Source organism: Diabrotica undecimpunctata, chromosome 3 (genome assembly GCF_040954645.1).
Source record: "Diabrotica undecimpunctata isolate CICGRU chromosome 3, icDiaUnde3, whole genome shotgun sequence".
Taxonomy (NCBI): Eukaryota; Metazoa; Arthropoda; class Insecta; order Coleoptera; family Chrysomelidae; genus Diabrotica; species Diabrotica undecimpunctata.
This window is the reverse complement of record NC_092805.1, coordinates 70,979,212-70,998,882: the sequence shown is the minus strand read 5'-3', so window position 1 is coordinate 70,998,882 and position 19,671 is coordinate 70,979,212. Positions and strand designations below refer to the sequence as shown.

The 19,671-nt window shown below is 31.1% G+C and overlaps 1 long non-coding RNA gene across 1 annotated transcript; it reads right to left on the bottom strand.

Moving 5' to 3' along the window:
• Positions 1–9,255: 9,255 nt before the first annotated feature.
• Positions 9,256–15,734, bottom strand: LOC140435639 (uncharacterized). The gene is made up of 2 exons (XR_011950207.1): positions 15,609–15,734; positions 9,256–9,828 (listed from the first exon to the last, which is right to left on the bottom strand). It is a non-coding gene; the product is annotated as an uncharacterized lncRNA (long non-coding RNA).
• Between the last annotated feature and the right edge of the window lie 3,937 nt (positions 15,735–19,671).

The window sequence follows — 19,671 nt, the reverse complement described above, 5'->3', positions numbered from 1 at the left end:
CTAGGTGTTGATATGAATGTAATAACAAAATATTTATCATAAAAAATTTAGGGTATTACTCAGGGAAATTAAATACTTCCCAACGAATTATAGTATCCGTCAGACTAAAATTTGTTATATTAAAAAAAATATCATAACAAAATAATTTTCAGATGTTAATCTGGGGAAAATAAAAAAAACATTACCTTTGAATTGTAGTATTTATCACACTGAAATTATTAAGTTACCAATAATAAATTACTACAGAGAATATCTCTGGAAAAATGAAAAAAATTACTCAATGAATTTTAGTACTCATTAACTAAAACTAAATAAGTACTGTTATAAAGTAACCAGTAAAATGGTGTAGCATAAAGTTTATAATATAAATTTAATAATTATAATATATACAGTTTTTGAGAGAAACGCTCAGAGGAATATAAATGCATATTACCCGATGAATTTTAGTATTCTTCTCACTAAATATAAACCAGGGATCTACACAAAAGAATAAAGTATTGCATAAATATAGTTTACAAAAGATAGAAGAAAACAAGTAAAAGTAGGTATACTATAATCAAACTTCAAAGCGCCATAATTCTACACCAGATTTCTAAAAGTAGATATGCATAGAATTATTTTAACTCCAAAAGAAATAAGAAAAACACATCATCCAAAAAATATATGTACCTACGGTATACTAATTGTCTCTAAAAGACCAAAAAGATAAACATATTCATATAATCTGGCCCAAAATTTCCTTAGAATATATGTATCCTAAGATAACTAAAACACCATGTATGTATGCAACAAACCATGTTGTCATACGTAAAGTGCTGGATAAGGCTTTTAATTGTATCAAAATCAAAAACAATTACCCAAAGTAAAATAATAGAAATATATAAACAGTTAGGGTATTGTCAAATAATAAGCTTAATATGTTTATCGTATCTAGACAGATATCTAAATATAAAGAGATAGAATAATAAAAGATACTTCTTTACCATATTATACAACATTATTGAGCCTCCTCATCACTAGAATCAGTAACCTTTAACTTAATATCTTGCACATAAAAATTACCAAGTTCTTTACCATCTAGATCCTTAAATTAATTTATATTTAAATGGGAATAAGCCACAATTAAAGGTTAAAATACGTTTATTGACGTTTCAATTTCCACTTCGGAAATCGTTCTCAAAATACAAACATTAGTAAATTGATAAATAAATAAATTTACTAATGTTTGTATTTTGAGAACGATTTCCGAAGTGGAAATTGAAACGTCAATAAACGTATTTTAACCTTTAATTGTGGCTTATTCCCATTTAAATATAAATTAATTTAAAATGCCACAAGAAAATAGCTTCAGAACAATACTAGATCCTTAAGATTATATACCAAAGGAAATAAAACTTTATGTCCAATACACAGAATAAATGTGGGATCTAATTTAGCAGAAAAGTCATCCACAGCTTTTGAAAGGATGTTATTTTTCTTCCGGACTTTAGCACTTAAATGAAATTTTACATCACATCTACATAAATTGTAGCGTTTAGTGTTGGTATTGTAAGAGTGACCTATTCTCTTCTGAACTTCATTAAAGACAGGAGAAATATTCTGTAAAGGCTTGGGATCAAACAATTTATTGTTAATATTAACATATTAGATCAATCAGTCCAGTTGTGGCCTTTGTACGAGGAAGTTGTTTTGTCGTTCGAAACTCATTAACGTTATCTCTATATAAAGTGAAAAGTTTTTTGTAAAACAATTTGTGACTAAGAAAAATATAAAAGTTCAGTGTATTTGAATTTATTTTACCCCCATTGGGGGTTACTGTTTGGATACGATAAGTGTTAATAAGTGTAAGATAGATTCAAAGTGTTAAAGTGTTAAGTTATTAAAAACTTGATATGGATTATGCGGGGAGACCACCAGACAAACCTCCAGATATTAGCCGGATGGAGGAAGATGTTAATATAGAAAAAATAAAATCCAATATAAACAACACCTGGGACGGTAACTCAAAAAACAACGGAGAAACTGTAAGTAGTAAAACTTCTAATAATTCTACAAAAAATGTAAGAGAACAATTTCTATATCAGAGCAGTGATACAGGTCCTTTTCATGTATATATAGAAAATAATACTCCTGATTTTAAAGGTAAGAAATGCCATTAAAATCGGTGATATTATACTATCAAATTTTCCACTCCAAATGTAAGAGAACAATTTCTATATCAGAGCAGTGATACAGGTCCTTTTCATGTATATATAGAAAATAATACTCCTGATTTTAAAGGTAAGAAATGCCATTAAAATCGGTGATATTATACTATCAAATTTTCCAAATTTAGATAACAAAATTACTAGTATTGATTCAATCGGCAAGAATAGAATCAGAATTAAATTTAAAGACTATCAATCGGCCAATTTTTTAATCAATCAAAAAACTTGCTCATTATTTACAAACAACAATTTTGATGTTTACGTTCCGAAGTTTATACTACATAGACAGGGTATAATTAGAGATATAGATATTGAATTTTCTGAGGAATACATCAAAAATAAAATTAAACAATACGATATGCACTGTAAGTTTGAAGTAGCTTCAGTTACAAGAATAAATAGAAAGGTAGAAAAACATATCGAAGATTAAACAATAATAGACAAGGTTCCAACCAAATCATGTATTGTAAATTTTAAAGCACAAACTCTTCCAAAATATATAATAATTAATAAAGTAATTAAAGAAGTCGAACCCTATGTTCAAAAAGTTTTATTATGTTTCTCTTGCCTTCGTTTTGGACATCTTGGATCTCAATGTAAAGCACTCCCAGGTGCAATAAATGTCATGATTTTCATAACACAAAGGATTGTACAGTAAATATATATACTCCTACCTATTTCAGCTGTCAAGGTAATCATTTTACGACACACCTAAGTGTATGCCCTGAGTTCTCTAGGCAAAAACAAATCAAGAATACAATGTCATCATTAAATTTAAATTTCTTTGATGCCTGTAAATAAATACCGAAAAAATCATATGCCAATATCGCCGCCAGACACAATAGTTCTTCCTTGACAACCAACTCTAATACCAATGATCAGTCCTATCAAGTAACTCCAAATCAAACTGGTTAGTTCGCAAAAAAGTTCTCTTCACAAATGTTTTATACCAGCAGTAGTCCATAAAAATCAAATTTAAAACGACAACGTCCAAGTACTCCCGATCCTTTGGAATCAGTTAGAAAAGAAATAATTTCCCCAATAAATATTCCTAGACAAAAAGGTGGTATTTATAATACCTCTAAATATATACAGAGAATAGAAATACAACAAATTTGCAGACACAAGGAGTATCATTAGATTTAAATAATGTAATTTTAGAATTGGTTCTTAATATAATTAGTTCATTAAAACTCACTGAAAATTTAGACGCATCAAAAACAGAGATTATACAACAAATTAATAAATACTTAAATACGGAATTGATCTTGCAAGAAGACTTACATGGACAAACGTCATCTTCTCAGACATAACTAGTCCTATAAATTTTTTACAATGAAACTGCCGCTCAGCAGTTTCTAATAAACCAAATGTAGAAGCCTTACTTATTAAAAAAAATGTGTATGTGGCCATGTTATCAGAAACATGGTTTAAACCAGGAAAATTCTATAACTTCGCTGGTTATAATTGCTTTAGATCTGATCGCCCAGATGGCTATGGACGTACAACAGTTTTAGTTAAAGATAAAATAATTGCAGAAGAAATAAATTTATTAGATAACTATAATTTTACTTACACATGCATGGCTGTTAAACTTTCTTGTATCAATAAATCTATACATATAATATCCATATACAAAGAACTACGTATTAGAGTAACAGTTGGAGGGAACAGTTGGATCATTGGAGGGGACTTCAACGCTCACAATATGGCATGTGGATGCGAAACTAATGATACTCACGGTAAAGTTTTATTAGAGGCGATAGAACAATGTAATCTATTATACTTAAATGATGGTTCTCCAACTTTTGCACTGAGTTCCAGTCCATCAGCAATCGTTATAACAATTTGCACCCAGGACATTATATCTAAATTAACTTGGTCTGTTATTCAAGATCCACATGGTTCTGACCATCTACCCTTGAACATCTACTTAGAAAATTCCAAACAAGCAACACCACCTGGTAACAATACACAAAAAAGATGGAATCTAAATAAAGCAAATTGGAATCTGTATTCATCCAACTTTTCTTCAGAAATACTTCCCCAAACTGATGAAGAATTAGTCAATAAAATAAATAGATGCGCATCCATTGCTATTCCAAAAGTATCAAAAAATAAAATATATCCTACAAAAAAGATTCCAAAACCATGGTGGGATAATAACTAAGAAACAGCTGCAAATAACCGTAAAACAGCCTATTGACGTTATAAAACAAATCCCAATATTCATAATTTAATTGAATACAAAAAATTGGATGCATTAGCAAAGAAAATTTTTAAAAATAGAAAAAAACAAAGTTGGATAAACTACTGCGAAAGCCTTAACTCCCACAGTCCAATCAGCGACGTCTGGAAGAAAGTACATCGCTACAAAAACCGAAAACAGTCCAATAAACTACCGATAAACTGCGAAGCTGCATGGATAGAAGATTTCCACTTAAAAATTTCAACTCCTTGGGTACCAAATCAAATAAACGAAGTTACAGTCACCGTTTCCAGAGAATATTCCAATCTAGAAAAACCATTTGAATTGTGGGAATTAAATTATGGACTCAAACAAAATAATAGTTCGTCTCCAGGGATGGACTGTATATCATACTCTATGTTATATTTTTTACCCACAGAATACAAATCATTATTATTACAAATTTTTAACAATATATGGCAAAGTGAGAATTTAATTCATAAAACATGGAAGGACTATATTGTATTGCCTATAAAGAAGCCAGGAAAGCCAGATAACAACGTTGAGTCTTACAGACCTATATCTTTAAATTCTTGTATACTAAAAACTCTAGAGAGATTAATCAAAAATCGGCTTGAATACTGGCTTGAATCCGAAGATACCCTTCTACCTGTCTACACGTGATGCTCTCACTTCACTAGTTTCCTCTGTTTAGGTAAATTTCACAAATTAAGAATCAACAGCTGCAGCATTTATAGATGTAACCTCTGCATTTGATAACATAAATTTATATATTCTACATAAGAAATTGTTATATCTTGGAATGTCAGTTAAAATTTCAGATTTCATTATATCCTTGTACAAGAATAGATGGACTTACTTAAAAATAAATGAGACACTTTTAGCGCCAAGGCTAACGAATATAGGTATACCATAGGGTAGTATTTTAAGTCCACTTCTTTTTTCATTGTACAATATAGATCTAGAACAGATAGTACCTTCACACTCTAATATATTGCAGTTTGCAGATGATGTTGTGTTGTGTACCTCCCATACTACCCTTGACATTTGTAGGCGTCAACTCGAATTTACACTAGATTGTGTAAAAAGTTATTACCATTCTCTAGGCTTATCTGTCACCTCGGGGGAACAAATAAGGGTCTAACCACCTTCTGAAATCCCCGGGTGCTCTGTAGAGGGCTTCGGAGTTAACGTTGAGAGCTCCTCTACTTTAAGTCCATTTTCGGGTTATGGACTTTAAATAAAATATTTCGGTGCCTTGCCTTAAAAAAGGCAAGATATTTCTTACACAACAAATTCCTCGTCGAAAATGGTACATTAGGTTGTGGTCTTCCGATGGCTTGTCTTGAGAAAGACAAGATATTTTCTTACATGACAAAAGATTGTCGAAATAAAAACACCAAGTTAAAGTTGAAAATAACTCTCAGCCACAGAGTATGGAAAATAAAACAGGAGCAGAGCCCCGAGAGCACTAAGCTCTCGGAGAGCCCGTGAGGGACTGACCTGGCTGACCTGAAAATCGCCAATATTTATATGCGCTGTTCGAGCGATAAATAGGGATTTCCAGGTCAAGAGCCAATGGGAAAATTCGAGGCGAGGCGATGCGCATCGAAGTGCGTACTATCGCATTCAATGACATATCAACTACAAAGACTGAAATTTGTTTTTTTTTTTTAAAACGCCAAACTCCCCAAGGTAACTTTAAATTAGGAAAAATAGAATTTCCAATCAAAAATTGTGTAAAATATCTAGGCACATATTTGGATTGTAAACTGTTATGGAAGGATCAAATTTATTCTATTATAAAAAAATCGGAAAACTCCATGAATATCCTTAGAGCATTTTGTAAAACCAATTGGGGAGCTGACTCTAATATTGCATTGCTGTTCTATCGCTCAATGATTCGACCAATTTTCGATTATAGTTGTCATTTATATGGGTCTGCGTCAACAGGACATCTTAATAAAATTGAAACCCAAAAGAATAAATGTTTGAGGCTATGTCTTGGTTACTTAAAATCTACTCCTATTAGTATTATTGAAATTGAAGCTAAAGAGCCACCCCTTACACTACGCAGACAGTTTTGTACAGATAAGTTTGTAGCTAGAGCTATATCAAAAAACTCCAGCTATTTAAAAAAAATCGTAACTTGAATATATTAGACTTAAGCCATAAATATTGGCGTAACAAAAAAACTCCCATATACGTTAAAAGTTATAGGAAACTAACAATATTTGAAGAACAATTGTATCAAAATAAAATACCACCAATTTATACACAACCTCCTAAGACTCTCTTCTCTAAGACAATAGAAACATATTATATGGATTCAATTCTTCCAGGAACTATGATCAATAAAATAATTAAATATAAGTGGCCTGCATTTTAATATATTTTTACTGACGGCTCTAAAATTCAAAATAAAACGGGTTGTGCAATATATCACTGGAATTCTGATTACAAAGAATCATGTCGATTGCCCAATGAAGCTTTAATATATACTGCCGAACTATCAGCTTTATTTCTTGCGTTAAAATATATAGCCTCTATTGGTATGAATAATTATATCATTCTGACTGATTGTAGAAGCATTATGGACAAACTCACTTCTATCAAAACAACAAAAAACCTAAACCATATTGAGATAGAAATAAAGAAGTTACATTATATTATTTCCGCAGGTAGCTCGATTATTATTTGTTGGGTAAAAGGACACTCTGGAATATTAAGAAATGAAGAAGTCGACAAATTAGCTAAATCTGCAGATTTCTCCAAACATAATATAAACAACATACTTCTTCCAGTAGCAGACATAGATAATATCAGTAGAAACAACTGCAAACAAAGATGGCAACGTTTATACAACCAAAGTACAACTGGAATAAACTTTAGAGCTTGCCAACCACTAATACCCAATGAGAGATGGTTCAAATATGAGACAAATAGGTTATTTATAAAAACAATAAACAGAATAAGATCAAACCACGCACTCACTCCTGCATAAAAACACAGCATAGGTAAAACTGATAACCCATTTTGCTCCTGTGGTAAAGTGGAAGATCTGCAGCACTTTATATTGGAGTGTGGACAGTACAAACAAAGTATCAAAATGATGTATGAAAAACTAATTGAGCTAAATTGTTCATTGCCTGTCAATTTAAATACAATTATTTTTTCAAATAATAAGCAGATATTAAAATGTATCTACGAATACATAACATCCTGTAAATTTAAAGTAGTTTTAGGTATTCAAATTAAAAATTGTAAATATGTCAAAAATTGAATGTGTATACGAACATATTACTTCCTGCAAATGTATATTATAAATAGGCTTAGGTAATAAAATCAAAAATTGTAACTACCACAAATAGTCTGGCTAATTGGCTATGCCAAAGCCATTATACAATAAAAAAAACATATTCGATGTTTCTTTAATAGCACCAAAGAATGAACCATCAACAAAAACATTTTTAGAATACTTTAAAACAGGAAGATATCTAGCATAGATAGCGTTTTTTAAACATCTCCTACATTCATATGTGCTGATATCCTTAAATCCACAACCATGACAAAACTTTCTCTTGGGTTTATTATACACTTGAAAAGTATGACCTTTCATGTTGCACTTCCAACATGTACAGACGAAGAAAGAGACTCAATAGAAAATTTGCTGCAAGTCGAAATAGTAAGAGCAGATTCAAATTTCTTATCATATTTTGTAAGGTCTGCAACTGATTCCACATCCTGGAAAGCAAGAGGCTTGACATAGTCAGGAAGAAGACCATTAATGATTTTATTGACTTTTTCACATTTTGGAATTGATTTTGAAGACCGGTGCATCAAAGACACCATATTAAGAAATTATATGCAGATACCTGTTGTCTAAAAGAATATTTTGTGGAACGTATTTGTTTTCATAAATTTCTTTTATAGTTATATGGTAAATACGTTTCCTTTAAGGAAGCAACTAACTCAGACCATGAATTGAAAGATTTTTTTGTGGAATTATTATGCCACCAAGTAAAAGCAGCACCTTCAAATAAATCTCCTGCAGGGATGAATAAATTTTCATTAATGCAGTTCCTAGAAAACTTTCAAGAAAGTTTCAATCTGTTCCAGAAATGGAATTGGACGTTGTTTACCAGAAATTTTTTTAAAACCCCATTTATAAACAGAAACAGACTTAACAGGAGATTGAGAATAATTAGGGTTTACTCTATTAGGAGTTAAAGCAACAGGTTTGTCTACAGTATCAGGTTAGTCTGCAATATCAAACAAAGTAGACTATAATTTTAACAAATCAATTTTCAATTTTTATTTGTCTACAGAAGTTGGCTGTAGACGGGAGATTCTACCAGACAAATGAGTTAAACGACAACTAAAAGCTTTGAATCTGCTGTCAGATTGTGTACCTAAATAATTAGATATAAGACCTAACAGATCAGAATAGGAAGCTAAAGCTTGCTGGTAATCAACATCGAAAGATAAATTGACCGAAATATCTAAAAAACTAGGGCTACTGGCTTCCTGAGAAAGAAGTTCACTAAGAATCTTTCGTTTTTCCTCTACTGTACTTGGGACAGAGATATCCGAGAATAAGAATTTAATATGATAATTCATCTGTCTTTAGATGTTTAGGTAGCATCTTAATAATCAAAAAAAAAAAAATAAGAAAGTAATGAAAGTACGCTATCTAAAAAAACTGGTTAAGTTAAAAAAACCAGACCATTTAAATCAATATAAAAGAACCATCATAAAAGAATATGTAAAAATATCTGATTATTAAATATAAATCAACATGTGAAAATTAATGTTTATATGTAAAAAATAGTCAAAAAGTATGAAAATATCAAAATTTACTGCAAACAATGAATATATTGGAACATAAATAGTATTTATTAAAGATTGTTAATTTGCTACCAAACTAAAAATTCAGAGCTCAATTCTTCGAATAAGATAAATAACGTTGAATAAAGTACCAAAGAGAATTGAAATACTATTATAAAATAATACCTCAATCAACCATGGGAGCTTATCGTCTATGCTTCGCCTAGCTTAGTGTCTTAAGTGTTAATCCGTCTTGTCTTCTATGAATTAAACCATACAAATTAAGCTGGTAACAAATAAAACAATGATTAAACTAATCATATTTATTCAACATAAAACACAGCAAAAACAACCCTGCCTAAAACTTTACAATTAATAAATTTGGAACTGCTACTTATGACATAGATGGGCTGCTGGCATCTTATTATATGTTGCCTCTAGATTATGTAGTTAGATCCTGTTGACGCCTCCAGAGCATGTGGGTAGGTCTTACATACAGCTGCAGTTGATTAGTCTCAGAAATGCCATATTATTCCATAAACCATTCTATAGACTTTCAATAAATTATCCAATAAACCCAGTAAACTAGAATATAATATCAGCATTAGTGAGACATCAAAAGGGGGTTAACTTCTTTGCCAATTATTTTACCAAAATCACAATTAAACAAATAGCAGATGGCAAGGATAAAGTTAAATAGAATTAATATTAAACTTAGTTAAATTTTGTAAGATTCCTACAACGATTCGACTCTGAACATAGTAGCTAATACGTGTTTTAAATCGAGCTCTCATAATTAATTTAAAAACTAGTGAAATACTAAAAATATTTTCGTTAATTAGTGATCCAGCAGTGAAATAACAAAAATAAACACAACAGAGATAGTAAGTTACTTTAAACATAACAGTTTTTACTATTATCAAATATTATTTCGCATAACCTACAAAATCTAGGACAGGTATTTATACCAAACCTGTTCCACTACAGACTAAGAAGGTTGTTTGCCAAGACCGTACTCCAGTTACAAATGATAATTAAAAATGGATAGTTCTATTCAATCTGAAATTCCTACAACTAACAATACACCAAACAGCTCCTCATCATATCAATTTAATGGATCACCTACATATTCTTCCGTAACCAATCAAACACCACAATTCAATATATTTCCATCAAGAAAACAAGCAATTATTTTTGATTCAATCGAAAATACCAAACTAGATGATTACTTGTCCGCTTTGAGTCATCTGATACAACCAACCCAGATATCCTTCTGTTCAAAATTATCAAATAATAGAGTATGTATTTATTTAGCAAACGAAAAACTAGCTGAGGATTTCATAAACAGAAATGAAAAAATTCAAATAAACCATCAACTCTTACAAGCTCGTAGACTAATTAGCCCCAGTCAGCGATTAGTATTGTCCAATGTCTGTCCCTCAATCCCACACTCAGTCCTAATATCCGCATTAAAATCACATGGATTAAATCTTCTGTCACCTATAACATTCCTAAGAATAGGCACATCAACACCACAATTCCAACATATTTTGAGTTTCAGACGCGAAACATACATATCTCCACTAAATAACCAGCCCTTACCTGATTCTTTTCTTATCACATATGAGGAAACGACATACAGAATTTTCCTTTCATTAGATAACCAAGCTTGTCAAACATGTAAACAAACCAACCACTTAACAAAAAATTGTCCAATGTCTACTGCGATTACAACAGATAATTCAACATCAAATAATCCAGTTCCAAATATAAACCCAATTGAAAATACAACTAATCTATCAATTCAAAAAACCCAGACAAACACTAAACAACAACAATCAAAAGAAGAAAGCACACAACAAGAAACCCAACCACAAAATAACCAACAAGAAAAACCACACATGCAGCTAACCAAAGAAGATTCAGAAATAACAAACTACCCAAAAATAGATATAGAAAATAAGGCAACGCATATAAACACAGGGAAAGCACAAAACAAACGCACAATCTCCCAAGTCTCTCCACCAGCTACTACATCTACAGAGGAACCTACTTTTATTACACCAAAAAATAAAGAGAAGAAAGTAAAATCAGATCAAAATGTCAAACCACAAAAAACACTAGAAGAAATGCTAAGATACTGTAAACCTTTATTTGAGAACCCAAATTCCAACTACCCTATAACTTACGAACAGTTATTAGACTTTTTTGAAAACTGTGAGAACTCACCAGACCCGTTAAGTGTCACCAAAATGTATACAGAAGAAACAGCAGAGGTCACAGATCTATTAACTAATATATACCCTTACCTAAAGGACCGAAAAATTAAAGTCAAATGCACTCGAATAAAAAATAAAATATTAAAGCAAATCAACTTAGACCTTCAAACAGACTTAGAAAGCGACGCATCAATAGAAAATTAATAACACATCATTTTCAACTCTCTAATTCAATGGAACATAAATGGGTATTACACCCATTTAGAAATGTTAAAATTACTAATTTCAAAACATAAACCTAGTCTGATATGTTTACAAGAAATCCACTTCAAAAACAACAAAGCTCATGACTTGAAGAATTTCAATTGTTTTTTTAGAAATCGAGAAAATTCGAAATTGCAAGCGGAGGGGTAGCAATCTACATAAAAGATAGCTTTGACGCTAAACTGATAAAACTCACAACAACTATTGAAGCAATTGGAATTAGAGTCACAGACACAATTTCTTTTTCAATTTGCAATATTTACATTCCCCCAATAAAGAACCCGATTCAAAAGAAATTTCAAACTTATTAAATCAACTACCTGCTCCAAGGATAATAATTGGAGATTTCAATGCACATAATTCGTTATGGGGTTCAACAAAACTAACATCTCTAGGTCGAAAAATAGAAAAAATAATAGAAGAAGTCAACCTAAATATTCTTAACGACGGACAACATACGCGCTTTGACACAAGAACAGGTGAAGGCTCTTGTATAGATCTATGTATTTGCGAACCATCAATTACACATACTCTTACGTGGGATGTGTTACCAGATCTATATGATAGTGATCACTACCCTATCATAATAAGCAATGAACTACAATCAACTACCCCGCAACAACTTAAAATGGAATTTAAAAGGCGCAAATTGGACATAATTTCAAAATTACGTTGAAAACAACCTGCAAAACCTAAATGACAATGTAGATATAGACAAAACAATATACTCTCTGACAAACGTAATCACAGAATCAGCAAAAAAGTACGTTGGAATAATCAAGCACGATCACAAACATCAGTCGGTACCTTAGTGGAATCATGACTGCAAAGAAGCATTAAAACAATCGAAACAAGGTTTTAATAAATTCAAACGACAAAAAACTCAAGAAAATTCTATAGAATTCAAAAAATTAAGGGCAGTCGCTAGGTATACCATTAAAAAAGCCAAACGTGACTCTTGGAGAGAATATGTCACCACAATACATAGTTCAACTCCTATAACCGCTATATGGAAAAAAGTCAACAAAATGTCTTGTTCCAAACCCCATAAATCAATAAACTTTTTAACTCAAAATAACACTATTTATAAAAGCCCAGAAGAAATATCCAATATACTAGCATCTACTTATGAATATAACTCAAGTAACTTAAATTATACTTCCAATTTCTTAAAAATCAAAATAAAAGAAGAAAAAAATCCTATAGAATATTACGATCAAAACAATAACGATCTCAATATACAAATAACAAAGGAAGAATTAGAAAATGTATTTCAGAATTGTAAGAACACTTGTCCTGGACCCGACAATATACCGTTTATATTTCTTAAAAATTTAGGCCCTCAATCTAAAGAACACCTACTCAAAATCTACAATATAATCTTATCCAGAAACGTATTTCCTAAATCATGGAAAAATTCAATCATAATACCTATTCAAAAACCAACTAAACCAAAATCAGATCCACAAACATATCGACCGATATCACTCACATGTAGCATAGGTAAAATATTAGAAAAGATAATAAACAATAGGCTTATGTGGTATTTAGAAGCAAACAAATTAATTATTTCAGAACAATGTGGTTTTCGAAAACATCGCTCAACTTTAGACAATCTCGTTGACTTAGAATCAGAAATCCACGAAGCATTTGCAATAAAACAGCATTGTGTTGGAATATTTTTTGATATAAGCAAAGCATATGATACAGTTTGGAAATATTCAATCATTAAAACACTCAGCAACTGGTTAATAAGGGGTAACATATTAAAATACATTTCAAATTTTCTTGAAAACAGACAATTTCAATTTCGAGTTGACGGAACATATTCTCAAACAAAAATTCAACAAAATGGTATACCACAAGGATCAAATTTAAGCACAACTTTATTCTTAGTAGCAATAAATTCGATATTAACACAAATTGAAAACCCCGTCAAAGCTAGATTATACGCTGACGACCTAGTTATTTTCTGTAGAGGAAAAAACATAGCAACAATTCACAATCACATTCAAAAAGCGTTAACACACATTGAGAAATGGTCAGCTACAAGTGGACTTCAGTTTAACACTACAAAAACGAAAGCAATCTGTTTCTCAAAGAGAAATCAAATCCAAACAGAAGAATTATATCTACACGAACAAAAACTAGATTATGTAGAAGAAATCCGATTCTTGGGTATGACGTTTGATAAAAAATTAACTTGGAAGACACATATTCAACAGCTGAAAAAATCCTGTCTACCTGGTAGAAATTTACTACGATCCCTTGCCTTTAAAAACTGGGGTGCCGATTATTCAAGTTTAATACTTATTTACAAATCCATAATTCGATCAAAACTTGACTATGGAGCCATCGTCTACAACTCCTCCAAAAAAACACATTTGAAGTCACTGGATATTATCCAAAATAGATGTCTACGTATTTCTTTAGGTGCTCACTACACAAGTCCCATTCAAAGTCTTTATTGGGAAAGTGGAGAACTTCCCTTTTCTTTCAGAAGACAATATCTAAGCCTAACATATGCAGCGGCAGTGTCATCAAACCGAAATAATCCAGTACTACATAACGTTTTTGCTGATCGATTTACAAATAAATTCCAACAAACACATCAAATTGATCATCCTTTTTACTTTCGTATAAAATCATACTTATCCAAATTAAATTTTCAATTTCCAAAAACCTATGATACCTCTTCAATCCACAACCCAGCACCATGGACAATATCTATTCCTGATATCGACATCAGTCTAACAAGCCTAAGAAAATCAGAGATATCATCAACCGTCATTAAACAAAAGTTTTATACACTATTAAACAGATATGGCAATACCTACAACGTATACACCGATGCGTCAAAAAATGAAGACAGAGTTGGAGCAGCAATTTATTCGGAAGACTCCTCAGTTAGTTTCAAATTGCCATCAATTACAACCATCTTTTCTGCTGAATTATTTGCAATTCTAAAAGCACTATTGTTAATACAAAACAAAAACAAAGAAAGATGTATAATAATCACAGATTCTTTAAGTTTATTATCCTCACTGACTCAATTGTACTGTGACAACCCCCTTCTACTTCTTATTAAAAAAGAACTTAAAAACATTGCAAATAAGAACATCCAAGTTCACTTTTTATGGGTGCCTTCTCATATAGGAATTGAAGGTAACGAAGTTGTAGATAAACTGGCTAAGAACGCACCAACTAACCCGATGTCCGAAGAAAGTAATATATTGGTACAAAACGATTTAAAACCATACTTAAAACAAAAAATAATTCAAAAATGGCAAGAAACTTGGAACAACACTCCATCAAGGCTATACGAAGTCAACAAACATTCACATCTTTGGAAACCAAAAATAAAAGACAGGAGAGAGCAAGTGATACTTACCCGTCTCCGTATCGGCCATACACGACTTACTCATGACTATTTATTACAGCGCAAAAATAAACCAGTGTGTGAAGTGTGCAACAGTGTTCTAACGGTTAAACATTTTTTAATACAGTGTCCCAAATATAATAGTGAACTACTCAAATATAACGTACCCAACTCCCTAAGAGATGCCCTAGAAGAAAATACAGACACCCGAAAAATATTTTCCTATCTTAAAGACTGCCAACTCCTTCAAAAGATCTAAAATGAACATTGTAACACACAAAGATATTATTATTATTATTGTAAACTAATGTATATTTTACTTATTGTATCTATATTGTATTAATCTAAATACGCTAATGACCCTGCGTGGTTGATGCGTTAATAATAAAAAAAAAAGATTCCTACATGCATAAAATTGAAACATGGCTTTAAAAGAAGCGAGGTTATGAATAATGCAAATGTTTTCAGAATTATAGAATATAAATTAAAATGAAAGTACTCACACCAAGAGGTTTCTGCAAACGATAAAATGAACCTTATTCCATACATATTACCTTCTTTTATAAATTTCAGAAACAGACAAAAAATAATATGCCACCACGTTTAGAAAAGCTGATTGACTCATTGACTTGACAGTAACAGAAAGTAGGGAGAGACTACAATGAAGTTTAGCACAGATGCCATAGGACGTATGCCTATGATTGAATAGACCGTGGAAGTGATGACGTAGATTTTATTGACATATGTCAGTTTCACTTTCCAAACAAACCTTGTTTAGTATGGATAATTTGTATTTTTCATTATTTTTTCATTTTTTTACAGAATCTTTCCGCTTTTTGCAATATCTAAGTATTCTAATAGTTACTACAACAATTTTACAAGGTTGTGTAAATAATAAAGCATGTTGTTTTATAAAAATAGCAATAAAATGCATGTATCAATAAAGTAAGGTTAGAATGTCTTTAATTTAAACTTTTAAACTATATTTCATAGAAATAGAACACTGAATTATGATGATATTATCGTAAAAAACACTATACTTAAAAGAAAAAGTAGCAGAGGAAGCAAAGTGTTAAACTTTATAGAAATTAAAAAGTCTTGAGATTGGACATTTCAACTTTTGTTTGAAAAGTAATTGACAGTTATGACGTCACACTTCCACTGTCCATTAGCTCTTCTGTTAACATAGAAAATAATACTACCGGACTGAAGAGAGAGAGAGAGAGAGAGAGAGAGCGAATATTTATTCTACTGAACAGAAAGAGAAAGAGGAAAAAAAGAGAGAGGGCGAATATTTATCCTATCGGACAGAAAGAGAGACTTTTTTGAAGAAAAAATAGTAAAAAAGAAACTGAAGGTAAAGGAATTAATAAATTAATAAAAAAATTATTTAAATATAAATTAATAAAGATGTGACGTTTATAACGTTACGTGGGTCTCAGGTTATTGGTACGTTCGTATTACTAATATGTTACTTGGATTTTTTGAGAAATTCTGAAAATGGTGTCTTAATTTAAACTCAGGATTTTTTTCAAAACTATACATTTTAAACCAGTTAGATTTTCTGAATATAATTTTTATATATAAATAAAATAAATTGTAAATTAATAATAAATTCAATCAGTGTGGTTTAGTCAATCAAAGTTTGTTACTTGCTGGGTCACAAAAAATATAAGCAGACTTTATTTAGGTATAACTTTCCGTAATTTTCATGTAAATCATTTTTATCAGTGGTCATTTTAAAGGTTTTTTAAGATCTTTTAAAAAGTTTCTATAAGTTTTCCATGAAAAACTTCGTTTCCGGTTTAGTCTGCTTTCGAACAACCATAACTTTGTTCATACTAACTGTAGGGTAATAATAAAAAACAACACTCTTTGTTTTACACGCTTCATTTTACATACAAACACTTTTCCCGATAAAATTTATATTTTTGGAGATATTTGCGAAAAATTGTTCAAAAACATGTTTTTTGACGTAGATTGTGATCTTTGAGTTATTTTCTACCTAGTGTCAAAATTTTAAGCTACTCCATAAATATAAAAATAATTCTAAGCAGAAAATCGTCATTCAAAGGTGGAAGTTAAAGGATAAGGATTTGGCCAAAGTCTTAAATAGTATAGTTCTGAAAGAGTTTGAGGAAAAATATGGCAAACGATTTTGATATTTCTACCACAGCAACGTTGTGGTACGAGTGGGAAAGGAAGTGCTAGGAAAAATATCTTTTAAAGGGCCTCCTAGAGACAAAGAAATTTAATTGTGGAAAAAAAGTGCAACATAGAGTTAAGGAGAAGAAAGAGGCTATTAAGTGGTATGAGAGTTCCAAAAGATATAGATGCAAGGTCGCAAAAAGTTAAGCAAAAGCCCTCTGTAGCGACTTCTAAAGAAAGCGACTGTAAGAACTATAGAGGGATAAATAAAGATTATCGCACACAATAAAAATTTGGGAAAGTAGTGTAGATCGAAGGTTAAGAAGTGAGGCATCTATAGGAGAAAAACAGTTTTAATTTATACCAGGAAGGTGGACAACGGATGCTTTGTGTGCTTTGAGAGAAGTTATAAAGAAATACGGTGGGAAGAAAAGAAAGCTACATTTGATATTTAGACATCTTGAGAAGGCGTATGATACAGTTTCTAAACAAGTGCTATGGAAGTGGATAGAGAGAAATAGATTCCTAAAAAATAGTAAGGCTCGTGAAGGCGTTGTATGAGGGAGCGTACACCAAAATAAGGGTTGGATTGAAGGAAAGTTTTCAGTTTTGAAAGTTAAAGATTTGAGGAACAGAAATGGTTGAGGTCATCAAATTTCATGAATAAAACCAGAACGAGTTGCAGAATTTAAACATATTGGCTCCTACATATAACACAATAGTGTTATTTTTTGCACTTATTTTTTTACTTGATATTTTTGTATCACCTACTAATGATTGTATACTAATTAAAAATGTATCTTAAATTTTTACCCTAGAAATGGGAAACTGTTGGGTAATAAAGCTATTATTTATTTATTTATTTATTTACATAAGTGAGGCGCGTAATAGAGGGCAAGTCAAGAAAAGTCGCTTCTTTGCCGAATAAAGTATACTATTTTTTCTTCAAACGTAGCAATTTTCAACCATAAATAGTACAATTCATACGCTATTTTTACTCGAAATTAACTGTGACAACTATCAAAGTCGTCTAGATGTTAGAAATTAAAATAATTAAGTCGTCGGTGGGATTTGCGTCTCCCTGGTTACAGTTGTTTGCAATTATTAAAGACAGCTTATTGTTGTTCGCAAGCCGTCAACATCAGAAATGATTGCTGAAAGTTGTTCTCGACCATCAGTATCATCAACAATTACCAATGCGTATCAAGAGTCGGGAACATTTTTGCACGGTTTCAATTTTGAAAATTCCTCATTAACTAATTGTACTTTTAATATTACTATAAATAAAAATGATGTTTAATTGTTGTTAATGACATTTGTATTGTTGCTTTGTGACATGTTTCATATTGTTGCCATGACAACATTTTTCCCTCCGCCGTAAAGAAATGGGAAAAAAAACTGCTGAAGGCGGAGACATCAAACTTTGACAGGATTAAGTTAGATAAGTAATGTCATCATTATTTGACGTTTGAAGAAAAAATTTATTATTGAAGTTACAAAATATAGAATAAAATTATTCTAACTACATAACACTATTTAGTAGAATTCACATAAAACTGGCAATTCTGGGAAGATCCAATGATAGATAGATCTGATATTTTCACTTTTTAGCTTTGACAGCCGCAGATGTTCATTCGTTATATAACGACGGTACCCTAACAACGGTATTGCTCATTTTACTATGATAAATTTTCTGAATTTTTAAAAATATTTCGTTTAGGAATACGATAGGAAACTAGTATGACAAAAAGTTTAGGTGCACCGTGGACATTAATAGATATGTATACCCTCGGGCGATTTACAAACACTCGGGCCAGAGGCCCTCGTTTTTCTATGACAGTCGCCCTCGGGCATAAATATCTACATAATGCTCTTGGTACATAAATAACTATTATTGTTTATTTTAATAATTATAAACAATTCAAAAACATGATTACCTTCGGGTTTAATTTGCAATAATTTTTTTGTTTATAAACATTTTTTTATTTAGAAAATCTCATTCTAAAGAGCAAGTATTTTCTACAACGTCGTCTGTTAAATGTCAGATATTCCAGTTAAAAACTAGCACCCAGGAATTTTTCGATTTTTCAAGGGAGTTTTCGGCTTCGTTTCATAGGATAATAAAATATAAACAACTTATAAATTTAATTTAATTTAATTACTTATTTCTTTGAATAAAAAAAAAATCAGTGTTCATTGATTGATACAGTTGTATAATTGTTGTATTATTGTTTTTTAATATTAAGCTATATCCTTAACTTATGCCTTGCAGTTTACATATGTGGCTCAAGAGAGAAATGCGAAATGCTTAATCGACTATATAGTCGATACGAGGAACCTAGAATAAAACACACAAAATATCTTAATGAAAAAGAAGCCGGAACTGTCCACACAACACAGGATGGTTACTGCAAAACT